The sequence below is a fragment of the Neolamprologus multifasciatus genome, chromosome 7 (genome assembly GCF_963576455.1).
Source record: "Neolamprologus multifasciatus chromosome 7, fNeoMul1.2, whole genome shotgun sequence".
Classification (NCBI taxonomy): Eukaryota; Metazoa; Chordata; class Actinopteri; order Cichliformes; family Cichlidae; genus Neolamprologus; species Neolamprologus multifasciatus.
In genome coordinates this window covers 3,112,801-3,123,119 of record NC_140445.1, presented here as the reverse complement: position 1 = coordinate 3,123,119, position 10,319 = coordinate 3,112,801, and the positions used below count along the sequence as shown (strand labels likewise).

The 10,319-nt window shown below is 41.3% G+C and overlaps 1 protein-coding gene and 1 long non-coding RNA gene across 3 annotated transcripts in view; both read right to left on the bottom strand.

Moving 5' to 3' along the window:
- The window catches only part of LOC146513476 (uncharacterized), a 34,030-nt gene extending 23,880 nt beyond the window's left edge, over window positions 1-10,150 (bottom strand). Inside the window, exons 1-2 of one of the 2 annotated variants that reach the window (XR_014874966.1) lie at window positions 9,310-10,150; window positions 1-9,245 (exon numbers count right to left, since the gene is read on the bottom strand). This is a non-coding gene — a long non-coding RNA (uncharacterized LOC146513476). The other variant, XR_014874965.1, reaches the window with a different exon arrangement.
- Window positions 1-10,319, bottom strand: part of zfpm1 (zinc finger protein, FOG family member 1) — a 128,474-nt gene that overhangs the window by 97,228 nt on the left and 20,927 nt on the right. The gene's annotated exons all lie outside the window — the stretch shown is intronic.

Here is a 10,319-nt window from a genome sequence, read left to right as displayed (position 1 = left end):
AGGATGTCCTGACGCACTACAGGTCCACAACAGAAAAACTGGAGACATCAGCAGAAGGTGATAGATATTAAGGACATGCAAATAAACCAGCGTATTTCTCCCACAGGGCCAACAAGGTCTCTGCCAACATCTCTGTCCAGCTAATGTCCAGTGTCGTTTCAGGATAAAGGAGATTTCTCACCAACTTGAAGACATTTCGAACTCTGTCAGATTCTGAAATTACAGTTTTGTTTTTTCAAACAGGCAGAAAACAAAAAATGACCAGAAGCGTCACCCTAACCCCAGACTGGTCACCAACGACCTTCTGGATGTTACAGGTTTGTTTTTATTTGAGCAAACTGACCATATAGATTTTTTGGTTTGCTTAGTGCACCCTATCAAATATCATTTCCACATTATGTCTTAGAGATGACCGGATTAATACGGCCACTATTCTGATATTGTTTCTCACACAGGGCTAAGCTCCACAATAAGGACCGGTCTCCTGACATTACAGTCGATGGGGTTGTTTGGGGGGGTGGGGGGTCGGTGGAATGTGCTTGCCCCAGCGGATTTAGCCAATCAGATGAGTGTCAGCCATCCAGAGATATTTTAGAGATAATAAGCATTCTGCGATATCTCTGGAAAATTCCTGCCCCTTACAGCGGAGCAGATAATGAATGCCATACAGTGCTGAGTGATGTGGACGGAGGCAGGATCAGATTTACACAAGCAACATACACCCCACACACACACATAAGTTTATATACACTACTGCTGCTGCTATAAGCACTTCCCAGCAGCACTTTGAAGGCTGTGGTACTTTCACTCACACAGACACACACAGGGACACGGCATGTCCGCGTGATTGCTTGAGTAAGCGAATTAGCCTCAGCGATGGCTGAGGAGGCAATAAGTTGGCAGAAAAGAGGGATAATCTTTTATCTTTCACCCTCCCAAATGATTTCTTAAAGTCTGTATCACTTCCCTGACAGTTGACGCTCCACTTTTTCCTCTTTCATTATTTATTTATCTATTTTTGCTTTGTGTGAATTCAGCTAAAATACTTCTAAAGCGCTTAATGGCCCTATCGCTCGCTCAGATCTGCTGCCACATGCTGCCTTTTTCCCCCGCTTCCCCACATTTTCGGAGATATTCTCCGGCCCGGCCCCCGAAGAGCCGGCGCTTTATCAATCCGTCTTGACGAGAATGACACGGCCAATTATTGACAAATTATTCCTTCACAGAATGACAGTAAGACAAGGAGAGGAGTGAGCGAGAGCGGGGAGGGGGGAGAGACTAGAGGCTCGGTGAGTGGAAGCCACCCCATCGCCCCCCTAACAGGCCTGAGGAGACAGGCGTCTATCAGATTCTATTAAGAGCTCGGCACTTTGGCGAACAAAGCTGCCCGCGCCCCGCCACGCATTAACTGCTATTATACGCTCATGAACTTTGTCACAATCACAATTGTTCCCCCCCATTCTCTCTTTTGCACATTTTTAGTCTCCTTTTGTGCGCTTAAGAACTGAGAACCGCTTTCCTTTCTGTGTTTCTCTGTGTGCACGTGTGTCAAAGAGAGGATGTAGGCGATGAGGATGTAAATACATAAAAGGGGAGACTGAGCGAGCTCCGATTTATCCTGGAAATTTCACAACTTCAGGTGTTGCAGTGCGTCTTATTGCACAATCAGTAATTGTTACGAAAAGTGCACAAAAGCCAAAAAAATGTCGGCGATTCTTAAAAGTAACATTTTCTGGTTTGGATGAAATTTATCGTGTCTGCCGAGTGAAGCGGACAGTCGGCATGTAAGTGGAAAAATGTGGGATCATTGTTAGTTAACCCTTTAACCTACCATAGAACCAAGTCCGCCAGAGCTTATATTATATTTTTACATGCTGTGGAGCCATTTTTGGGAGCATTTCAAGTTGCTATACATCAATACAACCATTACAGCCTAAATTTTAATAATATGTCTGCATTAAGTGCATAGTAATTACATAAATTGCAAAAAAGTGCAATAAACTACAAAAAATTTGAAAATCGTTTTTGTTTTTTAACATATATTTCTAGTTAGAGAAATTTAAGAGGCTTATCCCTCAAAACTGTAAATACAAAAAAGTTGCACAAAAAAGAAATTTATTTTGAGTGTCTTCATAGTTTTATTTTTGAAATACACCAATTTTTATACACTGCAGGAAAAACAAAAATAAATATTATAATGCAGATTTGCAAAAAAGCAGCATATGCATCAAAATAAACTATTTCCAGCAGCAATATGAGTCCTAAGCATCCCAGAAACCACACAGAAAGTCATAAAGTCAAAGATAACTTTTAAAAACACCAGTATAGGCTCATGAGGTCCTGATGGTAAAAAACTACATTTCCACAAAAATGACGTCACTTCCGGTTTCGGGCAGGTCATGGCGGACATGCGATAGTTCGCTCTGACGTCTATTCCAACGTAGGAAGCGTTACGAACAGCTGATCGGATCGGCAAAGCGTGTTTCTGGAATATTATGTTTTTGTTGCTTTAAGCGCTTTTTATGCAGTTTTTGCTAAGCTATATGTGGAAGGAAACTGTGACCGAGGACAAGCTGATGGCATAAGATGTAAGTACAACTCCTCCAGTTTCATATGCAAAAAAAATTATTGCGCTAGCTCACGTGGTTGCAGAGCTACCGGGATTTAAAAATAGTTACGCAAAACGGAGCGTGCCCGCTCCGACCGGTTTTAAAGGGTTAAAGGAGCTCTGCACAGCTTGTTAACCATGTAACCAGTAAGTCTAGTGCTGCGTAAGACTACTTGCAGCTCTATCACTATTACCCTGCACTATTGATATGTACTGTATGCACTGTTGTAACTTGTGCAGCAACCAAAAGGCCACAATATATACCCAAATGACAAATCACTCGGAGACACATTTTACAGCCAGTTTGCTTTACTATAAAAAGCACAGAGTAGCACAGCAGATAAAGTAAAAGCTCTCCCATTATAACGCATTATGCGCCTGTACCTGTAAAAAAAAAAAAAAAAAGACTTGCACGGGCAGAAAGCTGCGTCCTGTATGACCACTCTTCTTCTTGTGCAGTCAGAAATCATCTAAAGATGGAAAAACCTGAATCAAGGACAAATTTTCCCTGAGACTATATCAAGAGCTCGATATTAGCAGCTCGACATTTTCCAATTTTTCCACGTGGCAGGCTTTCCCAAAAGTCATAAATACATTCAGACTGGCAGCTGTCCAGCCCGTGTTTCGTAAGCCGACAGCTCTTTCCTCAGATGCGCGCCACCTCCCGATAAACATCCCCCACGCACTTCAAAATATAATGAGCACGACAGATATGGCGAGTTTGAACTGGGCCACTAATCATTAGTCAACTAACTACCTAAAGCTTTATCAGTTATTTATTCCGCCTCTCTTATCACCTCCATCAGGGGGACTTTGAGGCCTGGCAGTTTGATGGCGAGATAGAAGCAGTTTGTTCAAGGGGACGGATGAACTTTGACACTGACGTGACCGGCAGGTGAGTAAAATGGTAACGCAATCACATTAAAAATAAGAAATGAAATCATCCCTTTCTTATGATGCAAACAGGAGCAGCACAACCAGTCACTTTTAAAAATGTCATGAATGATCACATCACAAGAATCGCATTAATGAATGCAGCTGCTGGTGCAACGGTCCTTCCCTCCCTCAGCCTCTTTTAACCCTTTAAGACCTACCATAGAACCAAGTCCGCCAGAGCTTATATTATATGTTTACATGCTGTGGAGCCATTTTTGGGAGCATTTCAAGTTGATATACATCAATACAACCATTATAGCCCAAATTTTAATAATATGTCTGCATTAAGTGCATAGTAATTACATAAATTGCAAAAAAGTGCAATAAACTACAAAAAATTTGAAAATCTTTTTTGTTTTTTAACATATATTTCTAGTTAAAGAAATTTAAGAGACTTATCCCTCAAAACTGTAAATACAAAAAAGTTGCACAAAATAGTTTCCCACCACAGGAAATTTATTTTGAGTGTCTTCATAGTTTCATTTTTGAAATACACCAATTTTTATACACTGCAGGAAAAACGAAAATAAATATTATACTGCAAATTTGCAAAAAAGCAGCATATGCATCAAAATAAACTATTTCCAGCAGTGCAATATGAGTCCTAAGCATCCCAGAAACGACACAGAAAGTCATAAAGTCAAAGATAACTTTTAAAAACACCAGTATAGGCTCATGAGGCCCTGATGGTTAAAAAAAACTACATTTCCGCAAAATGACGTCACTTCCGGTTTCGTGCAGGTCATGGCGGACATGCGAAAGTTCGCTCTGACGTCTATTCCAACCTAGGAAGTGTTATGAACAGCTGATCGGATCGGCAAAGCGTGTTTCTGGAATATTATGTGTTTGTTGCTGCAAGTGCTTTTTATGCAGTTTTTGCAAAGTTATATGTGGAAGGAAACTGTGACCGAGGACAAGCTGATGGCATAAGATGTAAGTACAACTCCTCCGGTTTCATATGCAAAAAAAATTATTGTGCTAGCTTACGTGGTTGCAGAGCTACCGGGATTTAAAAATAGTTACACAAAACAGAGCGTGCTGCTCCGACCGGCTTTAAAGGGTTAAGCGACCCATCGGACTTTCATACTAAGGGAAAAAGCCAAAATGGTGTGCATTATAAAGCCAACATTGTGAACCCCGAGGTCCAGCTCAGAATCGTAATCCTAAACCGTGTTTTACACACTTCTGTGGAGCCAAAAATGCAAAAGGAGACATCTACGTTACATTAGCCAGCTTTGCAAAACAGTTGTTAGCATTTATGAATTAGTGTCTTCTAAAAAACTTGTGTTAATATTGTTGTGTTATATTTGTTGCATAATTTCTGCTGCCCTCTTGGTCAGGTGTCTCCTTTAAAAAGAGGATTTTAATGTCAGTGAGACAGACAGGATATACTACACTGCACAGGTTTGTGGAGAAGCAGCAGCAGCAGCCCACCGGGGCCCGACCCCCCTCCCCGTCCCACGACTGATGCCAAGCAGACCTGTTTTCCCTCTCCAACTGCCCTCCCTAACGCTGCCGCCACCCTCCTCTTTTTCCCTTTTTCTCCACTTTCAACCTCCTGCTGCCCCTCCCTATCGCTGAGCTTTGCCAAGTCCACATCGTTGGTAACGAGGGTGTAGTTTCTTAACATTCATCATCGCTGAACTCTGAAACTTTATCAGCTCCGGAGAGCGGCGCCACAGCCCCGGCCCCGGCTTTCTCAGCTCTCAGATAGGGCCGATAACGCACTGATAGATTACAGCAGATTGTTTTACTTCAGGGGACACTGCTGCTGCAGCTAATACTAATACACAGACAAGAAGACTCGCCGGTGATAGGAGGGGTGGAGGTGGAGGGTAGGGGGCAAAGAGGCACAAAGAGGTAAGGGCAACGAAACCGCGACGGGGTGGAGGAAATTACAGCCGATGTCCCATATGTCCTTATCCTGCGGTGAAAATACGAGTTTGCAAATCTGGAAACTCGCTAATGTTGCTGATAATACAGACTAAGAGTGGCCGCTTTAAATATTGATGAATGAATGAAATGTAGATTTTTAAGCCCTTTCTAAAGCGTTTGCATGCATGAGAGAGTGGTTAGATGCACACTTACAGGGGTAACCTGAGCTTGCAGGGAGGAGTGGTGGTGGGGGGGGCAGAGGGTAGCTCGCCAGGTGACCTCCGGTTAAAAACAGGGTCAAGTGTGAAACACAAGGACCACTTTCTCCCTTTCCCTGCCTCTCCAGCACTCTCTTCTCTCTTAGCCCAGACTCACAGTTTACCACCTAATAAAAGCCACAGTTCTTAAAAAGATCTTAATCTCAGCTGAAATAACCTAATAAAATCTAACCTCAGAAAATAAGAAATATAACCTCATAAAATATCTTCTCAAAGACATTGAATTAACGGTTTATCACTCTTTTATTTCATTATTCCTCCCACAGTATTTTCTCATTCCAGTTATGGATTTTTCCGGCCTATTTCTACAGGTGTACTCCATCATGATAAAGAAGGGTGATCCATTATTGTATTAAATTACTGCACAATATCAAGTACCACTCATGCAGATGAGCATTCACTTTTAGGAGTTAAAGCCTCAGCGGGCGGGCTCCCAGCGCGGCGATACATAACTGTTTAGTCCATCATTTGAGGAATATTTACCGCCTTGCCAAGAGTAAATAGACTGCATTTATTTGGAGCGTTTCTAGTCTTATCGACCATTCAGAGCGCTTTACACACACACATTCACACAGTGCCTTTTCTATCACATCGGTAATACACTGGGGGTAATTCTGGGGCTTCAGCAGCTTGTCCAAGCATACTCCCTTCAACACTCAGGCTGGAGGAGCTGGGGATCAAGCTGCCAGGCTTCCTATTAGTGAACAACCAGCTTTACATGCACAATTACAGACCAGGACTGACGTTATACGCTACCTCTGTAACTTCAGCCTGTTGCTACTGTAGAAAGTCCTCAGAAATACTGTTTTTGGGCATTCAGGTTTAGAAATACTGACTCATGATATTTCGGTCCATAATGCCACGCCCTCCTATGGGCAGACACTAGAGGTGGGAATCACCATACATCCCACGATACGATATTATCACAATACTTAACGCACGATACGATATTATTGCAATTTTTTTTAAATATTTTGCAATATTCAGATTCTGTACATAAAGGTAAACTTTATCAATATTCATTTTCTCTAATATCAAAGTCTCACACTCAGTCTTTCTCTCATTTCAGTTTGATTGTTGACTAACTGAACGGTTTGTATTACAGTCTAGTCCAACTTAACTGAATCAACCATCTGGTACAATTATAGCTATTCTGAACTATGCAGTTTATGAAAACTATGCAGCCCCTTCAGCAACTGAAGAATTTGAAAGTAAATTAAAACAAAATATAATTTTACATTAAATAAAAAAGTTTTAAACTTAATTAAAATAAAACATGTCTTAAATTCAAATAAGTAAACTGTCACATTTGGACAGTGAAGGAATGTCAGGATTCTTGCTCAGAAAAAGGATCAACATGCTCTGAAGTCAGAGCACAAAAACCTTTTTTGTAACAAAGTATCGATTTCTGCTGTCCCTGTATAGATACATTATTAGCAAACAAAATATCACGATGCTACAAAGTATCCATTTTTTCCCCACCCCTAGCAGACGCTCACTTAGAGGGAACATCACTACAACAAACACAAGGACCCACACAAAGCTGTTCCAGATTTCCAGTATTGCAGCACAGCATGAAATTCCCTCGGTTGGGTATGGCCAAAGAGCCAAACCCCTCGGCAAATCAAAAATACTTTTGAAACAGTCTGCTGAGCATCACAGTGGCAACTCATCCTTTGTCCTTCAAGACGGAGCACATGGTGTTTCTTTTGTTGTCACATTTTGATGGCGCAAAAAAACCAATCAGCCAGTTAAATGATTGGCTGTTTGCATGTCACATGTAGCATTTTTCACTGTCAGATGATCTGATAGGCCCTTAATGAGCAAAGAAGCGAGCTCTTCCATAGATCCGTTGCATCAGAGTCATTTTATGGCCCAGGACGATTTCTATGTAAAGTTAGCGGCGAGCATTAATAAGCTAAATTAGTCCATGAGAAGACAAGTGATGGATGAGCACACACACACACTCAGTGTGTGAGATGGGAATTCAGAGCTATTGTGTGAAGCACAGGAGCAATTAGGGATTGAGATGTAAAGTGGGGTCAAGCTGCTGGCATTGCACGTCTTTCACGTCTTCTGTCGGGACGCCAGCGGACGGCTAGGTGCCGCAAAGCGGCCGATTCCCGCCGCCGTTGCCATTGTGGAAACTCAAACCTGTCCGCCGCCGGTTTCTGCCTCCTTATTAGCGACAGATTGAGAACTGAGCTTATCTGGGCCCACCAGAATGTGTGTGTGTGTAATGAATTGGTGTCAGGGAGGGCATTAAGGAGTTAAATGAGGTCTAATCTGCTAATAGCAACAGCGAGAAATTATCAACGCACAGCTTGCGCACAATGCAAAAACCTTTATATGCATATTTTTAAAATAACAACAACACACAAATAACATTAAGATAAACACACGCAAAAAAAGAGCCTCCGTGTATTTGGTCTTAATTTCGGCATCAACATTTTATCAGCCAACCCCCATGAATAATCCGCACGGTAATTTCTTTCTTTCTCCTCTTTTTGTTCCTGGCATTTTGGTGGAGCAAGATAAGGGCTAAAAAAACAACAGAAGGGCTCACAGAGTGAAAAAAGACAGATAGATAACATTGATATCAACTCCTACACAACACAGTCATTCTCTTATCTGGGCTTTTTATCAGTTTCATTTTTTCCCTCTATTTTCTTTCATTCTTTCTTTCTCAGGCCTGTTCTTTGTGCACTTGCCGAAGAAAAAAGAGAAAGAAGAGAAAGAAGCAGCCCTGGCTTTAAAAAGTAAAGTCAGGTTTTGGTATCAAATTAACCTTTATGGCGATTTTCTGCATCCTCCTCATGGTTAATGTGTACACGGCAGCGACAGATAGAAGTGGTCACATATAAGCAAAGCAGACTGTGGGCTGGGAAAGAAAATATATTTAGATAAGTGATCTCGTGAGGTGGGAGGGGAGTTGCTTATTAGCAGACACAGACAGGAAGATTGGTTGGTAGAGGCAGACTGACACACACACACACACGCGTGAGCACGCACACACACAATCACATGCACATAATCTTGTCCTAGCCTACACTGCAGCCATATTTCTGAGAAGAGGAAAAACTATTTCGCACACAGACTTATCACTGCTGTGTGTCAGACAGAAAAGCCTCTCTGGGTCTAATCTATCAAGGTCAGCGAGTGTGGCCCGGGCGAGCAGCATGTTGTTCCATCCCGCTGCTTCCTGCTGGAGAACACAACATCTGACTGGCTCGCTGGAGAGATGACTGAGCTGGATGACTGTGCGACAAGCTGACCAGACCTCTCGTGCACTCGCAGCGAACAAAAAAAAATGCTGCTGTCTAATGATGAAGCGAGGTTGCTTTAAACGGAAGGGAAAGCTGTACCTGCCGGTTTTAACGGATTAAACTTTAGTCTGTGTTTCATCAGGGCTGTTAAATTACCCTCATTAACACGAGTAGACCCTTTTGGGTAGCTTATAAAAAGATCAAATCAATCAATCAATTTGGTCTGTGGGCAGATTATTCCATTTTATATGGATCATTACAAATATGGGGTGTAGTTAGACACTGGTTGGTGCATATACAGATGTTGTCTGTACCCACCCAGGTAATGCAAATGGAAATTAACTACAACTGACATTTGTTACAGGGCATTTTTGCTTTCATTACATCAACATACTGTCATATTTTTCAACGCTGTCTATGTAAAGATAGACAGAGTTACCATTGATATGATATTGGCCATGTTGTTGTTACCCATATGGAAAAGATATATAAATCTTATAAAGTTTTTATCTATCTTGTATGAAAAGCACACAAGAGTGAAAACACATATAAAATCCCTTGAAAAATTATATAATGAAACGTATGGTTTGTATACTTACTAAAAAAATATATTAAAGTAATGAGAAAGTGGCCACTTTCATGAGTAAATCATATATGTTTTTACTATTTCTTTTCTATATGGGTAGGTGCTAAAAGTGAACATATTTGGATGAATGTTACAGTATCAGCTAATATTTGGTTAGAAAACTGTATCCATAAACTACGGGTGCACCCGTAGTTAACAGATATCTGTTAATTAGTGATAAGTAACAGACCAATAATAATAATAATAATAATAATAATAATAATAATAATAATAATAATAATAACAACAACAATAATAATAACAATAATAATAATAATAACAACAATAATAAACACAATTTAATGAACAAACTGAAGCCCACTGTACCCCACAGCAGGTCACATTTTCTTTCGGATCATTTCATTATAAAGGCTCCAAAGCTACTGACAGCACAAACATGCTAAACAGGTGCAGTTGGGTGGATTAGTGGAGGTTAGATGGAAAAACCATCGACTGGTCATGTGGTGGAGGCGGAGTATGTCATCTGCTAATCAGAAAGTTGGTGGTTTGATTCCTGGCTGCTCGGGGAAGAGATCCTAAACTCAGAGTTGCTGTGTTCATCTAAATGGTAAAAAACTACATTTCCGCGAAAATGACGTCACTTCCGGTTTCGGGCAGGTCATGGCGGACATGCGATAGTTCGCGCTGACGTCTGATCCAATGTAGGAAGTGTTATGAACAGCTGATCGGATCGGCAAAGCGTGTTTCTGGAATATTATGTTTTTGTTGCT